Source organism: Pelobates fuscus, chromosome 7 (genome assembly GCF_036172605.1).
Source record: "Pelobates fuscus isolate aPelFus1 chromosome 7, aPelFus1.pri, whole genome shotgun sequence".
Lineage (NCBI taxonomy): Eukaryota > Metazoa > Chordata > Amphibia > Anura > Pelobatidae > Pelobates > Pelobates fuscus.
In genome coordinates, this window is record NC_086323.1 from 27,621,140 (window position 1) to 27,640,044 (window position 18,905).

The 18,905-nt window shown below is 44.7% G+C and overlaps 1 protein-coding gene across 1 annotated transcript in view; it reads left to right on the forward strand.

Moving 5' to 3' along the window:
• Positions 1–17,519, forward strand: part of SHISAL2A (shisa like 2A) — a 140,956-nt gene extending 123,437 nt beyond the window's left edge. The window contains exon 4 of the mRNA XM_063427202.1: positions 17,431–17,519. The gene's annotated coding sequence lies outside the window, so the exon portion shown is untranslated. The remainder of the gene's footprint in view (positions 1–17,430) is intronic.
• Positions 17,520–18,905: the final 1,386 nt, after the last annotated feature.

Below are 18,905 nucleotides of genomic sequence, written 5' to 3' on the forward strand. Positions count from 1 at the left end.
CACGACTAAGACCATTACAACCCCCGACTACCTAAGAACTATGGACTTGCAAAAAAATAACGACCATTACCTACTAATTTTAAAACAATCAAAAACCAGCGCCATAGGTCATACTATTACAATCCCCTTGTATCCTACTCATAATAAATGGTGCCCTGTACAAATTTTTGACGCTTATCTTCTTTCACTCCACAAACAACCTTTACAACCTTTGCTCGAACTGCATGGTAACATTCTGACTACAACAAAGTTTATGCTTTATGTACGTCTACTATTGACTAGGCTCGACTTAAACCACAGTCATTTCTCAGGTCATTCTTTCCGAATCAGGGCAGCATCTACAGCATCTGCTAATCACATACCCCCCGCACATTATCAAGACAATGGGACGCTGGAAATCCTCCGCTTACACAATCTACATACCTAATCCCGTTAAAGAATTAAGACAAGCTTTCTGTGACTTATCTAAATAAAGAAAGAAGTTGGTTACCGTATTGTGTCTTATGGTATTTTATTTTTGCCCACTTTTATTACAGGCCTACTGCTTTGTTGGTTCCGGCACACCACAACCGACTGGTTCCAACTCATTGATGTTATGGTTATTATATGCTAGATTTCTGTATACGGCTATATTGCCCCAACTACAAATTTGAAGGCTTGGCCTGTAGTTGTGGGAGGGGCTTGAATTCCCTTTAAAAGGGCTGCCAATCCACTCCCACCTTACCGTTACTGGTCTGGCGAGTCACCCCACCCACCACTCCCTCTATTCACAAACACCCTCTAAGGAAGGCCCACTTTTATTACAGGCCTACTGCTTTGTCGGTTCCGGCACACCACAACCGACTGGTTCCAACTCATTAATGTTATGGTTATTATATGCTAGATTTCTGTATATGGCTATATTGCCCCGACTACAAATACAGTTGTATGATGAAAATAGATAAATAAAAATGTCCAAATACCTTGCTTATTGGCATTTATAAGGACCTTGATCATATTAAACCTAGAAACATAGAATGTGACGGCAGATAAGAACCATTCCGCCCATCTAGTCTGCCCAATTTTCTAAATACTTTCATTAGTCCGTAGCCTAATCTATAGTTAGGATAGCCTTATACCTATTCCACGCATGCTTAAACTCCTTCACTGTGTTAACCTCTACCACTTCAGCTGGAAGGCTATTCCATGCATCCACTACCCTCTCAGTAAAGTAATACTTCCTGATTTTATTTTTAAACCTTTGCCCCTCTAATTTAAGACTATGTCCTCTTTTTGTGGTAGTTTTTCTTATTTTAAATATAGTCTCCTGCTTTACTGTGTTGATTCCCTTTATGTATTTAAATGTTTCTATCATATCCCCCCCCCCCCGCCTCGTCTTTCCGCCAAGCTATACATGTTAAGATCCTTTTCCTTTTTCCTTTTCCTTTTCCAAATATGCTTTACTTTGCCTTTGGGTTTTTACATCCAGGATGCATTATCTTGCACTTAACCACAGTAAATGTCAGTTGCCACAACTCTGACCATTTTTCTAATTTACCTAAATCATTTGCCATTTGGCTTATCCCTCCTGGAACATCAACCCTGTTGCAAAAAGACACCAAGGCCTTCTTTAATTTCACTAATAAAAATTATTGAAGAGAATGGGTCCAAGTACAGATCCCTGAGGAACCCCACTGGTAATAAGACCTTGCTTAGAATATACTCCATTGACTACAACCCTCTGTTGCCTGCCATTCAGCTACTGCTTAATCTCTTAGTGACCAGACTGTTTTTAAATTTTTGTTATCGTAAAGGACCAGGGCACATCTACAACCACCAAAAAACACCAGCGCTAAATAGTTTAAAAATTTTGTCCTGAGTTTAGAAATAGAAATAGAAAATTTTTACATCTTAGCTTTTTTGCAAGTTATAGGGCTATAAGTACAAGTAGGATATTGATGTTTCAAATTATATATTTTTTAAATGTATCAATAGTAACATTGTAACACTGTTATCTGTCATAAATCTCTGAATCACACCTCACATGTACATATTTTTTTAAAGTAGACTACCAAGGGTATTCTATATGGGGTACTTTCAGTTTTTTTTAGTAGCCACTTAGTCACAAACACTGGCCAAAGTTAGCATTTCTATTTGTTAGTGTGTTAAAAATGAAAAAAAAAAAAACTATTATGAGCAAAACTTTGGCCAGTGTTTGTGGCTACTAAAAAAGACTGAACATACCCCATTAACAATACCTTGGGTTGTCTTCTTTTGCAAATGGCATGCCATCTAGGGGGTAATTCTCAATCCTGGGCTACCTTACGTTCTCAAAAGGCAACATAACCAATCTGGCAATTTTTTAATGTGAAAAAATTTGACCCTGTAACTTTCAAAAATACTATCAAACCTGTACATGGGGGATACTGTTATACTTGGGAGACTTTGCTGAACACAAATATTAGTGTTTCAAAACAGTAAAACGTATCACAACAATGATATCATCAGTGAAAGTGCCGTTTGTGTGTGAAAAATGCAAAAAACATCACTTTCACTGACAATGTCATTGCTGTGATATGTTTTACTGTTTTTTTTTTTTTTTTTTGAAATTCTTTATTTTTGACGTGCAATGTTGGATACAAGCTTTGCCAAGTTGTATTGCACTTTTTTTTTTTATAAACATAGAACTAGCTTTGCGCAGAAAGCTTAAACACATCAAGGTAGTAAAAACATGTAAGTTGTCAGTGCATTAGTCTGAATGCGTTGAAAGGTTAACAATTTAGTTGGTACATGGGAGCATTAGTATGACATAATTGACCTAACATCCTTCAGCTAGCCTTTCCATCAGCGTGGTTACAACAGAGTAAAAGCTACTAGCAAGCGAATGTGACAAGGGAGGAAACAATCTCCGAGTCACAGTCGCTTTCTTTTTCGGTATAAATGAATTTGAGTAGCACTTATATATTACCAGTAATGCCTATCTACGCTATTTTCCGGTCTCAATATTGACGTGGTGTCATAAGCTAGGCACACTGTTGAATTCCAGTTGTAAGTTTTATTCTTGTCCGGTGGGTATGGGTGCGTTAGTGCCCGCTTTTGTGAGGGCATTAGTGCCAATAAATGCAGATGGAGAAATTAAGAATCAGGTTGTGTGATACCATGCTAGAGTGGCTGCACTCGAGTTGGTAGGTCTATTTACTGGGTTACGTGCCAGGTGAGTTACCTGGTGGTCATGTGTTTATATGCCGTGTGGTGGCTCATTTAGCTTTACCTAGCTGTACCTATTGGTGTGTAAGGATTGGGTGTCAAGTTACCCGCTGTTCGGGCAGGCCTGTCTATGTGTCACTAACAGTTACATAACATTTACAGAGACCGTGCGCTTATCGCAATTCCAAGTAACATTCTGATGAGTAATAGCACATAACGTTGGCGTACAACAATTGTAAATAACGGCTGCATACGCCAGATACGGGAAACGGTTGCATAAAATGTATGTTGAGGACAATTGCCTATAACCGATGCTCAGTCTGGTTGCATAAGGGATCTACCTATAGAGGTTGCCCAGGCCTCATGTACCCAGAAGTTGCCTATTACGGATGGGTAGAGTGTTTGTGTTGAGACCGTTGGCTCCTAATGTTTGCCTGCTGTAGTAGTGTGGACCCCTTGCATGCAGTGTTTGCACTCCACGGAGTATCGTGGTGGTCTAGTGTCGCTAGGGTAAGCTGGAATGGAACTAATTACATGTAATGACAAGTAGTTTACCAGTGGTTAACCAAATATACTTGAAATCTATAACGTTATAAACAACGATAATGAACCTCTGAGTAAGTCCTATAGAACGTTTAGGCTGCGGGTGTGAGGAGCGGGCAGCAGCACACTCATCTTCGTCAGCCAGGGGCCGTGCTGGGGTGGAAGTTCAGTGCGCCTTTGGGCGGAGGAAGGTGTCGGCGGCCAGGTATGTCTCTTTAGTCAGAGTTCGTTCCGGTCCTGGTCTGGAGTATCTTTGAAAACGGGTAGCGTGGTGGGCAGTTCATCCCAAGTCCGGCGTTGGCGAGTCCAATGCAGTAAAGAGTTCAAGATGTGGCCGCTGCGTAGGCCTCAGTGGCTCTCTGTCTGGGTCGGAATTCCGCTGCATGTACGGGGTCAAGGCCTCGAGAGGAAGTAGGTGCCTCTTGTCTTAAGGAGTCCGAGGGGAGGTCCAGGCCTCTTAATGCTGCTGCAGCTTCTTGTAGGTTGTGTATGACATGTGTTTTGTCCCCTTTGGCAATAAGCAGTGAGTTGGCTGGGCCCCATCGGTACTGCAGTTGATGTGTGCGCAGTAAGGTGGTGAACGGTTTCAGCGACCTCCTCCATGCTAACGTTCCACCAGAGAGGTCCGCATAAAAGGAGAGTTCCATCCCCTCGAAATGGTAGGTTGGCTGACCTCTGGAGGCTGCTAGTATTGCAGCTTTATCTCTGCGGTTTAGGAACTGAATCACCACGTCCCCAGTGGCTGAAGCCGGTGCCTTTGCTGGTGTCTGCAATCGAAATATGCCCGTTAGTTGGGTCGCTTTGGCCGTTTTGGGGGTCAAAAGTGCCGTTAGAAGCCGCCTGGTGAAATGTGGAAGTTCAGCTTCTGTTATGTCTACAGCTACTCCCCTGATTTTCAAGTTGTTCTGGCGCCGCTTATCTTCCTGGGCGTTGAGCCTGCGTTCCGCGAGGAGACTATGTTGTTTAAGCTCCTGGACCGCTTGCTGCAGCTCTTTGATTTGGGCCGCTTGGGTGTTGGAAGTACTTTCCACTACTCCCAGTCTGCTTGACAGTCCGCGTAGGTCGTCCCGGATTGCGGCCACCTCTGTTGAGATTTTCTGGTGGTGGTCCGCCATTAGCTTGCTAATTGCTTCCATCGTGACCGGCGTGGAAGTCGCTGCAGGCGGTGGGGGTACCTGTCTTGCCGGCGATTGCCTCTGTGGTATCGGTAGGTACTCCCCCTCCGTTTCATCCGACATTTCGTCGTCGAAGTCCGAACAGCCGCCGTGCAGAGACGCCATGTTGGGGCCTGGTGTATTCAGGGCCTGCTTCCAGAGGTCCCCGATGCTCATGCCCGGCCGGGGTTTGTCGGGCTTTTGTTTTTTAGTCTTACGGCCCATGTGGATCAGGTGAGGTAAGTGGTCCCCCCGGTGTATGTCTGGGGTGTCGTAACCCCCTTTTTTCGGTTGTTTTTCGTTTGTTTTTCCGTTTTTGTCTCGGAGCTCTGCGGCCATGCGTCCGATCGCTTCAGTGGTTAGACTCCGCCCCTCATGTTTTACTGTTTTGAAACACTAATATTTGTGTTCAGCGAAGTCTCCCGAGTAAAATAGTACCCCCCATGTGCAGGTTTTAGGGTGTCTTGGAAAGTTACAGGGTTAAATACAGTGCTAGCAAATTAAATTCTCTGGACTTTCAGCCTGGATTGTCAGACAGGTCCCCCAAATTGCAATGAATAAAATTACTTAATTATGTAAAAATATTACATAAATATGCACATAGAATATATATATATATATATATATATATATATATATATTTATATATTTGAAGTCTACATGTATATTTTTGAAATTATTTATGAAATTCCTCCTTCCCTCTATTCGAGCGCAAGCCCTGCAGGAGCCGGCTAGGGAAAACTCCCCTGTTGGTCTCAGCCACAAGCAGGCGACTGAACTGGCAGTTGAGGGAGATTTTCCAACCGGCAATGCAGCCTCTCTCCTGTCTGCTGCCCCGAGGCCGTGGCCTAGTGGTAGATCTGGCCCTTCCATGAGGGAAGCATTAGGCAGTAGTATACTATTTGTGGAGGGAGGTCTCACGGCATGGATGTAGCACAGCAAAGTGTGACTGTGCTTTTTTTATATGACTGCCAACAATTCCGTGTGAGAGGAGGGGGTAGGAGCAGGGTGCTACATCATACCCGTGCCCTTCTCTTCTGTTATACAGTATGCAGCGTTAAACCATGGGGGTGTTTCTATATTCCCGAAAATTCTGGGGATTGAGTCAAGAGCAAAACTCGAAAACCTCTACACTGACAGAGACGGTGGTGATATGTCATGAGTTTCTATTTTATGTCCTCTCCTCTCTACCCATGAGCAGCATGCTGTTTATACTCCCTATAGGATTTTAAAGAAACTGGAAACAAGGGGTGCACAGCAAAGTTTTGTTCCCAAGCACACTTTCTCAGAGTCATCTTGGGGGCATCACAACCTCAGTAGACTTTCAGTGCGCTATACTTTTGGTCTTTCTTTTTAAATCAGGCTGCCTCTTTGAGTACAATATAAAACATATATATATAATTATATATTTGCCCTCTCCATAAACTGTGGAGATCAGGGGCCTAACTCCTTCAGGCACTGTGCAAGCCTTCATGGCAATGCTGTTCCCTGATGGCAGTGGTCTCTTTCAGCAGTATAATGCAACCTGCCGCACTGCAAAAACTGTTCAGGAACGGTTTGAGGAACATGACAAAGAGTTCAAGGTGTTGTCTTGGCCTCCACATTGAGCATCTGTGGGATGTGCTGGAACAACAAATCCCATCCATAAAGGCCCCACCAAACAACTTGCAGGACTTAAAGGATCTGCTGCTAATGTCTTGGTGCTAGATACCACAGGACACGTTCAGAGGTCTTGTGGAGTACATCCCACGACGCATTAGAACTGTTTTGGCAGCACGAGGAGGACCTACACGATATTAGGCAGGTGGTTTTAATGTTGTGGCTGATCAGCGTATATCAGCTAAGAATTTGTGTTGTGTAGATTTGAATATTGGTTTTATTTTTTCCTGGTGCTATCATTTCTTTGGGATTAATAAACGTATTCAGTAAAGTAATTTGGAACTTTGAGGTTCTTCTCTACTTTCCTTTCATGGTTCCACCCTTTTTCTCCTTCACTTCGAAATAATGGTGGGTTTCTTAGTTCTGTTATTTTTCTTAAAGTATAAAACAGTGTTCGTTTTATCAGAATAAAACTATGAGCTTCGTGACAAAGGGATTTTAAATTTGAAACTGGAATAGGAAATCTGAACTATAGCTCAGCTGGATAACCTTTATAACATTAAAGCTAATTTGACTTGAAGATTTCAATTCCTTGTCAATTCCTAAAAACTCTTTTAATGGCTAACCGTGCATAATAGGAGACCAATCACACAGAAGTCGAGAGCGGAGGAAAGCACAGTATGTCAATAGAGACATTATTCTAACAATAAAATTGTGAAAACTAAGGACTGTATGAAAAAAAATATGAAAAATATTTTAGCCAATATAAAAATATATTAGTTGGTAAAAAGAATATATACGTATATTTAAGAAATAGTACATACCCCATAACTACAAAGTGATGCTGTAGTGTTGATGGTGCCTGGAGTGCCTTGGTGCCCCCACAATGTAAGCAGGCAAACCATATGAGAAGACATATAAACAAAAAACTATTGGGGTTTTAGCTTTTACAAATGCAATAGCAGTGTGATATTGTAACAGTGAGGATCACTATTTCGATAACGTATGTGAATAATCAGCCTCAAAGCCTCCCCAGGGGGCTGGCAATAAACCTCCTTCGCGTTAAATTTCCACCAGAATACTCAGAAATACCAGGTGAAGATGTAAAAAAAAAATGTCAAAACACATATATAATTAAAAGCAAAGTAGGTCCTACACCTTTCATCTGATTGTTTTAGACTTCCGCTTTGAGGCTGATTATCCACATACGTTTCCCGAGTGCAATTATTATCCAAATAGCGATCCTCTCTGTAACAATTTTACACTATTATTGCATTTGTATCCATCTAGGAATAGCTGAAAAGATGTTTATTTTTTGTTTATAGGTATGCTCGATGTCAAAGGATCCTTAACCCCTTAAGGACACATGACATGTGTGACATGTCATGATTCCCTTTTATTCCAGAAGTTTGGTCCTTAAGGGGTTAAAGGGGTAGCCACCACTATATTCAAGGCCATTTTTAGCAAGTTAACTGTACTATTCAACCTTGATATATATTAGTTTGCTTTACTGGCTGTTTATGATTGTAAGCCACATTAGAATGCAGCACCGTGCCTCCACTGCAGGTTCCAAGCTAACCACAAGCTCTCTGTGTAAAGCCCAGTGGTGCAATTAGCTGTAGTGAATATGGTGTGTGGAGTGTGCCTTTAAATAATATAAACCGTTTAGCGCTAGGCACTTCAAAAAATATAATTAAATATATCCTGACTCTTTTATCAATTGCTATCGGGGCATGACAAGCTGTATGTTCTTATCTGCACTACAAAAATAAAGAATTAAAAATAAATAAATATAAATATAATTAAAAGTTTGTCTGATATAAAGAAGTACTTACCCAACATTGAAAACATTAATAAAAATACAAAAGTATATATCAGTGCATAAAGAACTTAGTACCTCAGTGAAGTATTTAAGGCTGCAAACATCCTAAATATCATTACACAACTTCATATTTTAATTACACCTAAATTCGTACAAATACCTCCGGGCAGAGATATGCCCACTAGTGTTTGGCAACATGCTAACCCCCAGCTATAAAAATGAAGACTTGTAAAAACAGCTGAGTTTCAGAATTTTTTTCACCTGGCTGAAATTTAGAATAACAAGTGGCCAACTTAACACAATTCATTGTTCAGTGAATAAACCCCGTACACGCATTGTTTTAATCTTACACCGTGATTTCCGATGTTCCCATTCTCAGTCACTTGATTCCCAGAACAATGGGAAGTGATAAATGACTGTTCTCTTTGAAATGGACCGTTCAGCATTCTACGAGGCATCGAAACAGGCGGCAATCGGAAAGCATTAGAGATTGAGTTTCAAGTGAAACGATATAAATGTCGCATTGTCTAAGCTATTTCCATTCTCAAACAACCTACGCGTTAAATTGAGGGCACTTTAACTTTGACCCCGGGCACTTGTCGGTTAATGGGAATATAAAAAAGAATGCGCTTAGAGAAAGGGTTAGGAGTATGTTCTTTAATACCCAGAAAAGTTATAATGGAGCAATTTCTCAAAGCCACAAAGTCACAGCTTGTCAAAGCAGTTTCACTGCAGAGAAACAACTAAACTGTCAAATTGTCTGGATACGACGATGACAACCTGTTAGGCCCCATCACAAAGAACCCATGCAACTTATTGGTAACTATTCTAAATATGTAGTTTTAGGACTAGTCGTTTAGTATGGATGATATATTAGTTAATGTATACATATTGATAAAATACCACATGTTCATATCACACCAGTCTTCATGGAGATCCTACTTTGCCAGGAAATATCAAATTATTAACTATTTCATGAAAATTCCAGCAGATATTTCAACCATAACATAGCTACTAACAGCAATTTCGTCCTGATATTCTGATCATTACACCTAGAAACATGCCCTTTCATCCTAAACATCTTCTCATCTTCCTGAGAATCTGCCCATTCATCATTAGAATCTTGCCATTCACTCTGAGAATCTGATGTAATGCATCTCCTGAATTTCTTTTGGTTAGTGTGACAAAACCCTGTATTTCTTTGTCCCAGTTATTTTTCCTGCATTCTGTAGATTTATCTACCGAACACGGACCACCCCCTGGCTATTTTAACTTCAAAGAAAACCATCTGGCCATAATAAAACGCTCTAGTTGTACCTTTCATCAAGTCTCGACTGATGTTTGGGTATGCGAATGACAAAACGCTTGATTTTTCTCACGACCTGCTTGGATTTTGAGAGTATACGAACCAGCATGTTATGCGAATGGGCTATAATCACTCAAGCATCTAGCATTTCAGGGGGTGTGCGAATGAACATACTTCACGAAGTACATGAGGTTCGTTACAGTTAGTATAGGCAGTCATCTTTAATTCCCTTACAGGGACACTATAGACACCCAGACCACTTCAGCACAGTGTCCCTATTGTCCAGAGAAACTACAATGTTTACATTTCAGCATTAAGTCTGCCTCCTGTGGCTGTCTACCAGACAGCCACTGAGGGCGCTTTCAAGGTCCAAACGGACCTTTGGTCTGGTATCTGATGCTGGATGTCCTCCCGCTCTGCATGAGGACTTCCAGCTTCAGATTTTTCCTCATTGCAAGGCATTGATTCAATGCTTTCCCATAGGGAGGAGTAATGTGTGCGCGGCATTTGCGGTGGATGCGCACTAGTGCTTACTTGTTCCGGGAAGTCGGAGGGAGCGGAGTGTGTACCCAGCACCGAGAGACATCAGCGCTGGAATAAGGTAAGTAAATAAAGGGGTTTTAACCCCTTACTAAATGTGTGTGTGTGTGGGGGAGATTGCAAGGGACGGGGGAGGCAGGGGGAGCAATGGTTCAAGGAATACAGCTTTGTATTCCTGGCAGGGCCGGCGCCACCTGTAAGGCGACCTAGGCAGCCGCCTAGGGCGCAACTTACCAGGGGGCGCCGGATCCCTGTCCCCGCTGCGCCTCCTCATGCTGCGCCGCCTGAGCGCTTTAGCAAGCCCCAGGCGGCGCAGCACTGCTGCATGGAGGGCGTCCGGGTTTATGACCGGCAGGAGGGAAGCGCAGAGCGCTCCCTCCTGCCGGTCTCTCCATGTAGCGTGGCCGGGCGGCGCGGAACAGGAACCTTTGTTTCCTGTACCCGGCCGCCGGCGGAATGACAGGAAGTGCTCACTCAGTGAGCATTTCCTGTCATTCCGCCGGCAGCCGGGTACAGGAAACAAAGGTTCCTGTCCCGCATTCCGCGCCGCCCGGCCACGCTACATGGGCAGGAGGGGAGGGTAAGGACCACTATGGGGGGGGGGCGGGGGGTTAAGGACCACTATGGGGGGGGGGGTTTAAGGACCACTAAGGGGGGGGGAGGGGGGGTTTAAGGACCACTAAGGGGGGGAGGGGGGGTTTAAGGACCACTAAGGGGGGGAGGGGGGGTTTAAGGACCACTAAGGGGTGGGAGGGGGAGGTTTAAGGACCACTAAGGGGTGGGAGGGGGGGTTTAAGGACCACTAAGGGGGGGGGATGGGGGGGTTTAAGGACCACTAAGGGGGGAGGGGGGAGGGGTTTAAGGACCACTAAGGGGGGGAGGGGGGTTATAAGGACCACTAAGGGGGGAGGGGGGTTTAAGGACCACTGGGGGGGAGGGGGGTTATAAGGACCACTAAGGGGGGAGGGGGGTTTAAGGACCACTAAGGGGAGGGGGGTATAAGGACCACTAAGGGAGGGGGGGGTATAAGGACCACTAAGGGAGGGGGGGTATAAGGACCACTAAGGGAGGGGGGTATAAGGACCACTAAGGGAGGGGGGGTATAAGGACCACTAGGGGAGGGGGGAGGTATAAGGACCACTAGGGGAGGGGGGGGTATAAGGACCACTAGGGGAGGGATGGGGGGTATAAGGACCACTAGGGGAGGGATGGGGGGTATAAGGACCACTAGGGGAGGGATGGGGGGGATAAGGACCACTATGGGAGGGGGGGATAAGGAGCACTATGGGAGGGAGGGGGGATAAGGACCACTATGGGAGGGAGGGGGGATAAGGACCACTATGGGAGGGAGGGTGGGGGGATAAGGACCACTATGGGAGGGAGGGGGGATAAGGACCACTATGGGAGGGAGGGGGGATAAGGACCACTATGGGAGGGAGGGGGGGGGTAAGGACCACTATGGGAGGGAGGGGGGGGTAAGGACCACTATGGGAGGGAGGGGGGGGATAAGGACCACTATGGGAGGGAGGGGGGATAAGGACCACTATGGAAGGGAGGGGGGATAAGGACCACTATGGGAGGGAGGGGGGGGTAAGGACCACTATGGGAGGGAGGGGGGGATAAGGACCACTAGGGGAGGGGGGATAAGGACCACTAGGGGAGGGGGATAAGGACCACTAGGGGAGGGAGGGTGGGGGGATAAGGACCACTACGGGAGGTTGGGGGGATAAGGACCACTAGGGGAGGGGGGATAAGGACCACTAAGGGGGGGAAGGACCACCAAAGGGAGGTAAGGAGGGAGGACTACTAAGGAGAGGGGAGGAGGGTGATTACCACTAAGGGGGTGGGGGGAGTAGGGGAAGGTCTACTAAGGGGTTTGGGAGAGGGAGGACCACTAAGGGGTTTGGGAGAGGGAGGACCACTAAGGGGGGAGGGGGGAGTGAGAAGACCACCAAGGGGGACTGCAGAGGGACAGGGGGCCAAGGGAGAGCACTAAGTGACAGAAGGGGAGAACACGGAGGGACAGAAGAGAAGGGGAAATCAATAATTGAGGGGAGAGCACTATCAATTAAAAAAAAAAAAAAAGAAAGCTGTTCCCATCTCAGTCCCTATCCTACCCCACAAACCCTCTATTTTACACTACACACATACACAATGCATCCCCCCCCCACACACACACAGAAACATACAATGCATTCCTACTCACACACAGACACACCCGAAACACACAATTCATCCCTTACGTTCTCTTACATAATTAATGCACCCCTTACAGACACACACTGCATTCAATTACATACACAGAAACAAACCTTGCACCCCTTACACACACACATACCCAGAAACATACAATGCATTCCTTATAAACACACTACATCCCTTACACAAATTGCACACATAAAACATCCCCAACTCATGGATGGGCCATGTAGGTGGATTTATGGGTGGGCATTGTAGGCGTATGCCCCCTGGGGGCCCAGACCTTGAGCTGTGTAAGGGGCCCTAAAAAATGGAGCTGCTTCCTGTTCGTTAATTGTTGTGAGCACTGTTAAAAACAGTCTCCAGAGAGCCTCTTCTACACCAGACCTGTGGAGCCAGACTGAGCCCATCATCAGCCTCTTGTCCTTATCTGGTGGTAAGTAGGCAATCCGATATATTATTAGTGGCACTAATCTCTAATTTACCTCACATTAAATGGATACTATAGTCACCAGAAGCACTACAGCATAATGTAGTGGTTCTGGTGTCTATAGCCTGTGCCTGTAGGCTTTTTAATGTAAACACACTGTCTTTTCAGATGGCACTTTGTGAAGACTGGCGTTGGCCCATATGGCAGAGCATATGGGCGGGGCATTGTGATGTCACATGGTGGGCTGGACATATGGGGGGGCGGCAAAAAATGTTTTGCCTAGGGCGGCAAAAATCCTTACACCGGCCCTGATTCCTGGCACTTATAGTATCCCTTTAATGCAGCTTATAGAGAGTGAATGAAGGCCTCTGTTGCATTCTTGATTTCGAGGTCATGTTGCACCATTCCACTTCACTCCCATGGTGTCCCACCTCATTAGATGCACTTGGGCTGTGCAGGGGGCACTGGGACCATGTGTGGAAGGAACTCTTCAGCAGTGCTCCTTGCATGGCCCTGAAGGCTGGGGGCAGACCAGACAACCTTTAGTGGGAAGGCACCCACCCATCCTGATTCCATACCTTCGATTGTTGGGAGCTATGCAAATGTGCATTCACAATCTTAATGGCATGCGCGAGCCCCTGGAATCTCAAAACTGGAGCTGGCTTCAGCCGTTCAACTGCACATGGTCATTGATCGGATAAGCGCTCCTTCCGACCAAAGAGGATTTAAAGATGGCTTCTCTAATGGTGCTAAAGTAAGCCAGGAGATGCACTGCAAAAAAAGGTTTTTACTTATAGGTATGCATTAAAATTGAATACACACAAAGGCAGTAATACACAGGACTTTGGATGATACTGGGAGGATAGGAAGACATAAAGGGAAGTTAATTAGCCCAATCAATGTTCAAGCAGTACAGAGGTAGAACCTCGCTACCAGTTAATAGACAGTCGGATACTTTGCTTGTGTCTTATAGTGTGTTAAAGGGACACTCCAGGCACCCAGACCACTTCTGCTCATTGGAGTGGTCTGGGTGCCAACTCCCACTACCCTTAACCCTGCAAGTGTAATTATTGCAGTTTTTCATAAACTGCAATATTTACATTGCAGGGTTAACTCCACCTCTAGTGGCTGTCTATTAGACAGCCACTAGAGGTCACTTCCTGGGTTCTAGCACAGGTTTCCTGTGCTAGAGCGTCGCTGGACGTCCTCACGCTGTGTGAGGACCTCCAGCGTCGCTCAAAACCCCATAGGAAAGCATTGAAATGATTTTTCAATGCTTTCCTATGGGGAGACGTAATGCGCATGCGCAGAATTTCCGCGCATGCGCATTAGGTCTCCTCGGCCGGTGAGCGAGATTAGTCTCGCCCACCGGCCGACGTAATCACTAGGAGGAGCGTCGCGGAGGAGGAGACAGCGGCGAGGGACATCGCCGCTGTCCCAGGTAAGTCACTGAAGGGGTTTTCACCCCTTCAGTAACCGGGGATTGGTGGGTGGGAGGGAGAGGGACCCTCCAGTGCCAGAAAAACGGATCGTTTTTCTGGCACTGGAGTTTCCCTTTAAGTGCCCTGCAATATAAAAAAGCAATATGGCTTTATGAAATTTATGTGCACACACGCTTTGATCTTAAGACATTCCTAGAAGCAAGTAAGGTCAGAGGTCACCATAGAGAAAAGCAATGGAGGTGATGTTTCTAGAGTTGAAATGTATCTATCTTTCTATCCAAAGCATAGTGTATGAGGAGTCTGTACTAGCTATTACCCAGCACTGAGAAACGGCATACATTACTTACAGGGTTATTCACTAAACTCTGAATTTGTGTGACTTAAATCTGAAAAGCAATGCCGCAGCCACAACCTGAGGCTCTCCATAACGTTCCTGGCACCAGATTAATGTCACCCGTGCTTTGCGTTACCTATGTTCGACATTTGTTTGACTATTTACTTTCTTTTTCTTTCAAAAGCTTTACATTTTGTTTCCTCGTGTAACTGACTTATACAAAGTCTAATGCTTTACGTTAAAAGGTCACACAGGTCCATACCACTATGTCTCTCCCCCTGCCTCTATATTCATGTTAGATAGTAGATTAAAGGGACACTATAGTCACCAGAACAACTATAGCTTATTGCATTTTTTCTGGCTTTTTGCTGTAAACACTGTTTTCAGAGAAAATGCAGCGTTTACATTACAGCCTAATGATATCTCCACTGGCCACTCCTCTGATGGCTACTAGAGGTGCTTCCTGAGGCAGTGCTGCACAGTATGACTGCCATTCAGTGTCTCCTCTCTCTGCATAGAGACACTGAACTTTCCTCATAGAGATGCATTGATTCAATTAATCTCTATGAGGAGATGCTGATTGGCCAGGACTGTGTTTGGCTTGTGCTGGCTCTGCCCCTGATATGCCAGCTTGACAGTCTCAGCCAATCCTATGGGAAAGCATTGTGATTGGCTCAGAACACAACTTCTGATGATGTCAACCAAGCAGGCAGATCAGGGGCAGAGCCAGCAGCAGCAGACTGCAATAAAGGTAAGATTTTGCTATATCTAGGGTGGCTGGGAGGCAAGATGGTGTTTTTAATACTTTAATACATGTTTGTGTTCCTGACCCTATAGTGTTCCTTTAAGCTGGCTATGCGAAAAACTAAATGTGAATTTCTGCCTATTATTTTAAGCTCTAACGGATAACTACATAGCTTACATATCGTACTATATTGGATGAGAGCCAATGTATAAGTGAATTGCACACCATGATAGTGTTAGTTATTTTGATTTATTTTCACCTATGAGTATTGGCTTACATACGTTGTCTCACTAATACAGGAATACTTTGAGGAAGTATTTATAGGGTGGGCGTACAACAGGCATACCTTATTACCAACCCCTACTTATGACAAATATAGTTTTGCCCACTTAAAACCTGCTTAGGCTTTTATATATCTATAAAAAAAAAAACTTACCTTGGGGGCGGAGCTAACTGGAGAACGGAGCAGTCACACTTCTCTGAGCTCTGTATCTCAATCTGAGATATCGGACCGGTAAAGGTGGAAACTGGACCCAAAACTGAGCACAAACCTTGGCAGTGGCACTAGAGACCACCATGGGCACGAAAATGAAAAAAACAAAGGCAGACAGAGTCTCTACGAGTCGGGATATCGGAGAGCTGCTCTGGAACACACATAAGGCCGCATGGGACAAAATGGCGCTGGCAGAAGATTTCTCCTCTTACTCCTCAGAGGATTTCACCTTTGACCTTGGAGCAGGGGCTGTGGTGGGCATATCACCAGAACCTGCCAGGGCACCAAAAAAATCCGGAGAACCGGTTACACCTGATCTTCTCCAACAGATGCTGGCAGAGTTACGCAAGAATATTGCGGCCGACATGGCCTATTACAAAAATGCCATTGAAACGGCCGCTTCTCAAATAACTAGGCTTGAGGCCACCTCCAGCACCCAAGACTCTCGGCTGACAGCAGTAGCACAACAAGTAGCTGACTTACAGCGCCAGCAAACCACCATCTCGGGTAGAATTGACGCCATGGAAGACCACCGCGGACGTTACAATCTGAAGGTTAGAGGCATACCCGACTCAGTGGGGACAGCAGAGGCAATAGCCAGCTCATATGACTTCCAGGCCCTACTTCTACGCAGGCCTCTGGGTCGATCCTAGTCAGCTCTAATCCAGGGGCAACACCGCCATAACCCCCCTCCCCCTATCACCTGCCATTATCTACACACTTCCATCGAAACATTACAACTTTGTAGGGATGTGCATGGGAAAAATATTCGGTTCAGTTCGGCATTCTGAAATTTGGGACTTCAGCACTTCGGCAATTCGGCACTTCGGACATTCGGAAGCATCCGAATTTCTGAAATTCGTCCGAATTTGCATTCGGAACGAAACAAATTTCACATGTCTACAACTTTGGACAGGGGTCCTCCCCATTGTGCTATGGTACTCATACCGAGGGTTAACTCTTGCACTCCTCTCATGACCTCATGTGGATTCACTCGTTTTGTATGTATTCTATTATTACTTTTCATTTTATAATTCAAGAAATTCAGTCACCATGATATTGCCCTTCTGACAATGACTTTGTTTGATATCATAACCGGAATGTCTAATGTTATATCGCCGCATGCTTGTGAAATCTCCTCATGGTGAGTGACAAACATAAAGAATTAAAAAAATAAAAACCTTACCTCACTGGTTTTAGAGGTACGTTGAATATGATTATATATTTGTTTATATATCATGCTTTATCTTCATATACCTGTGCTTATATTATAATGCATGACATTTTCCTCTCACTAATGAGATGAGCATAAAAGAAGAATTAATAAAATAAATAAATCTAAAGAGCAAATTGATTTAAAAATGGCTACCCTGTGAAATTGACTAGATTTTGGTTAATTACTTTGTTATTATTATTATTATTATTTTCCAGATCAGTTATATTTGCCTCAGTTTTTAGATATGGATTTAATTTAATTTCTCGAGAAGTACATTTCTTTCTGCATGTTTCACATGGTAGTTAATTCAATGTTTTACCAAAATAAGATGATGTTACACACTATTTTATTTAGTTATTTTTTCACGCTGTTTAAACTGATCTTTTTTCTGTCTCTCTCTTTTCTTATGATATTTTTACAGGTTGGAATATTAGATTTCATGCTTTCACACAGCAATCTGGCTTTAGCCTTTCAGCTCCTGGAATCCAAAACGCAAACCGACCACATGCCATCAATAAACGTTTCTATTGAGTCTTCTATTCCACCTGTCTGTGTGTGTTTCTATAAATCTTACCGCTCGATTCATGGTTAAACTGCTAAGAAAAGGTTCATTTGGGTTTAGAAACCCAGCCAATTAAAGTACACACGGCAAAAGGTATAGATAGTGACTTGGATCCTCTGCTAAACAATGATTGCCGTCTGACGTATATTATCTAAATGTGATCTTGAACTAAGACATGCGCGGTTAGTTTCAAATCACCTATAGGGGAAGTGAAACCATTTATCTCAACTGAAAGTGAACCAGTACACGAGATTCTTCATATTCCATTCTTTATCAATTTACTAGATTCCTTCAGAAAAAAAACAGTTTCAGCTGCTACATTCTGCCTCCTTCTAATGGCTCTGCGAATAAGCCTGGCCAGTTAACAAAGGTATTCATTCACATATATACACATGCATTAAGTATGTTTACATGGGAGCTCTGTGGAAGGAAGGGAGTCCGCAGCCCACCAGGAAAAACTAAAAATCTAAGTTCACAGACGTCACAACAATTCAGGGGCGTTACTGGGGGGAAGGGGGGGGAGAGGGGGCCATGGCCCCCATACATCATGCAGTGCCCCCCCGTCTGTGTGTGTTTGGGGGTGGTCAGTCTCTGTGTGTGAATGGGTCAGTCTCTGTGTGTGAATGGGTCAGTCTCTGTGTGTGAATGGGTGAGTCTGTGTAGGGGTTTAGTCTGTGTGTATGGATCTGTCTGTGTCTGTGTATTGGTCAGTCTGTGTGTGTATGGGTCACTCAGTGTGTGTGTGGGGGGTCATTCTGTATGTGTATGGGTCAGTCTGTGTGGGGGGGGCATCTGTGTGTGTATGGGGTCAGTCCGTGTGTGTATGGGGTCAGTCTGTGTGTGGGGGACAGTCTGTGTGTGTGTATGGGTCAGTCTGTGTGGGGGGCATCTGTGTGTGTATGGGGTCAATATGTGTGTGTGTATGGGTCAGTTTGTGTTTTGGGCAGCAGTCTGTGTGTGTATTGGTCAGTCTGTGTGTGTGTATGGGTTATTCTGTGTGTGGGGGTCAGTCTGTGTGTGTGTATTGGTCAGTGTGTGTGTGTGGGGGGTCAGACTGTGTATGTATGGGGTCAATATGTGTGTGTGTGTATGGGTCAGTCTGTTTGTGGGGGAACCATCTGTGTGTGTGTATTAGTCACTCCGTGTGTGTGTGTGTGTGTGTGGGTCAGTCTGTGCGTGTATGGGTCAGTCTGTGTGGGGGGGGCAGTCTGTGTGTGTTTATCGGTCAGTCTGTGTGGGGGCATCTGTGTGTGTGTGTATGGGGTCAGTCTGTGTGTGTATGGGTCAGTCTGTGTGTGGGGGAACAGTCTGTGTGTGTGTATTGGTAAGTCTAT